The following is a 2,943-nucleotide window of genomic DNA, read 5'->3' as shown; positions in this document are numbered from 1 at the left end:
CATCACACCCCGGGCTGGCAGTTTTGAGAAAGTCACAGAACTTGATCTCATGATTATTCATCACGTGATTACTGGTACTCCTCTTCATTTGGGTCATGTTATTTTTACCTTCATGCTGAATGCTATTGTATTGGGACGATATGCTCCCTATGGGATGATTTTGACAAAAATCTTCAAAATTTTCAAAATCCCACTTGAGGATGAATATTTGATGACTCTTCATCATAGGCATATTTTCCCACTGTTTTAGTCTTATTTATCCTCAATCATCAGTTAAATTAAGGATTTATTTATTACATTTTGTTGATTTTTGTTCTTTGAGTTAATAAAATGTTTTTTGTTTTTATTTCGTTGATTAAGTAGGAATTTGTCGTAATTTTACATTGCGTTTTGTTTTAGTGCAGTGCTGAATTTTGGTGAAAAATCAACATGACATATGTGGAGTATTTCAGCCATATCTGGAGTTCTAGATGTCCAATTAGTGTCATTCCAAGTGCTAATGAAAGATACGATCCATATCTACAACTTTCATGAAGACACCGGGACCAAAGTCAGAAGCAAAACATGAGAAAAATGCAAAATACATCAGACAGCAGCTGAAATGCGCCTGGAGCGCGTCCTGAGCGCTTGGAGCGCATTTCTCAGCATCAGGCTCTGCCAACGCGCGCTTGGAGCGCGTTTTTCCGCGCCTGGGGCGCGCGACGCGCACCAGAATCATAAAAACGCAGATTTTTACTGTTTTAGGGATCTTTTTGACTCTGGGGAACTTGGGAGACTTGTGCCCTAGCATAGAAACTCAAAGACGGCCGTTTCTAACGCCATTGAAGCAGTTTTATCAAGAATCATCCATGAATCATTCTTGTAATTCTTCTTTAATCCTTATCTTTTGTATCTCTGTCATGAGTAACTAAACCCTATTTGTTAGGGATGAGTGTAACCAGATGAAACCCTTATTTTTCTGATTTGATTTCTAGTTATATGAATGAGTTTATTGAATTATTTTTCTCATCTCTGTGCTTAATGCTTTTTATTGCTTGATCAACATTAAAATGTTCTACGATTTGTATTTTGAAACGGAAGTGGACTTTACTTTTTATGATTTGATTTCTAGTTATATGAATGAGTTTATTGAATTATTTTTCTCATCTCTGTGCTTAATGCTTTTTATTGCTTGATCAACATTAAAATGTTATATGATTTGTAATTTGAAACGGAAGTGGACTTTACGAATGCTTGAGATGAGAAATTCATGAATTTTTAGTCTTGGGATAGATGCAGGTCATGAAACCAATTAAATTAGTTGCAAAGCAATAATTTATAAGAGAATTTCTATACGGTAATGCTTAATTCTAATCTTAAATCCACTAAGGAATTAGGGGTTACTTTGGAATTAAAGGTTCTGTCACTAAGACATTAGGGCAAGAATAATAAAGAGAATTCAGTAATAATTCAATAAAGGAATTCAGTAACTAAGATCAAATTAGACACCAAGGTTGGATTCGAAGTGAAACTCATCCCTGACATTTTTCTCATTATAAAAGATCAATTTTATTATTGTTGCTAATTTCAAACATTATTTCAATCAACTTGGGAACCTTTTTGTTCAATTTTAGTAATCAAATATAATTCAATAGTAAAACGCAATCCTTGAGTTCGACACTCGGTACTACCGTTTTATTATTACTTGCAACGATTCAGTACACTTGCTGAAACGCAATCAAGTTTTTGGCGCCGTTGCCGGGGATTGCCATATCACTATTGAATTTAATTTATTTACTTAATTGAAATTTTTTTGCTCTGCAATAAAATTTTTGATTTTATTTTATTCGATGTTTTCTTTTTATTTGTTGAACTTGCTAATGTCATGTCTAGTGGTTTGTCTCTTCTTTGTTTGAGATAACTATTCACTGTAAAGCATGGAAGATTATAATGATGATATTCTACTACAATTATATGAAGAGTGTGATACTTGTCTTATATCTGGTATATGTCGCATGATGAGGAGCAAATCTTGAGTTATACATTTTTAAGATATCACCCTCAGATCCCTCTGATGAAGCCTCTTAGGTGTGACTTTTGCGGAGAAGCACATAAGAATGGAAATTGTGCTGATGACCTTGCCGAACTAGTAGAATATGAAGATTTTTTTTGAAAGTCACAGAAAACGACGAGCGTTACATTAAAAAGATCTATTGGGAACAAATTCTACCTCCAAAAATTCTATCCAAAGAATTAGATGATAAAGACTTTCACGTTACAGACGTTTTGGTTGAATTCATGAAGAATAACATGGTTTCAATTGAAAGATTTGAAACTCAATGTGAGAGGTTATTTGAACAAGTGGTTAAGTTTGAGAAGATGGAGGAGAAGTTGAAGATTGAAGATAATTTCATTGTTGTGGTAGAAGAAGATAAGCAAGAGGAAAAGACGAACGAGGAAAAGAAAAAAGAAGAGATTGATAAAGTTCGAGATTCAATCTATGCCTTGTTCATCAATGTCCAATTGAAAAGGACATGGAAACAACATCTTTTATTTCTTAAGTTCATGGAATTTCTACCAAACAAAAAGAAAAAGAAGGATGATGTGTTCTTCCTGTCATATATGCCACCTTGACAGTAGTGCAATGTCAAGCTCAAGACACTAAACGAGCGCTTATTGGGAGGCAACCCAATTTTATATCCTTTGCACCGTATTTATTTATTGCATTTTAGATTTATTTTACTCCATTTAGTTCCAATTTTAGTCTCTAATTTCTAGTTCTCTTAGTTTTGATGTTTGGTATGAACAAGGAATCAAAAAGATGCGTTAAGAAGCGATTGTACAGCTCCAAATGACAGAGCGCGCGCCCAAGCGCGTCTGAAGCGCTTTTTCCAGGTTTTGCTACTGTAACCGCACGCCCAAGCGTGCCTGAAGCTCTTTTTCCAGGACCTAATGGCAACCCAA

The sequence above is a fragment of the Cicer arietinum genome, chromosome 5 (genome assembly GCF_000331145.2).
Source record: "Cicer arietinum cultivar CDC Frontier isolate Library 1 chromosome 5, Cicar.CDCFrontier_v2.0, whole genome shotgun sequence".
NCBI lineage: Eukaryota > Viridiplantae > Streptophyta > Magnoliopsida > Fabales > Fabaceae > Cicer > Cicer arietinum.
The sequence above is the reverse complement of the archived record's forward strand: the minus strand, read 5'-3'. Positions refer to the sequence as shown.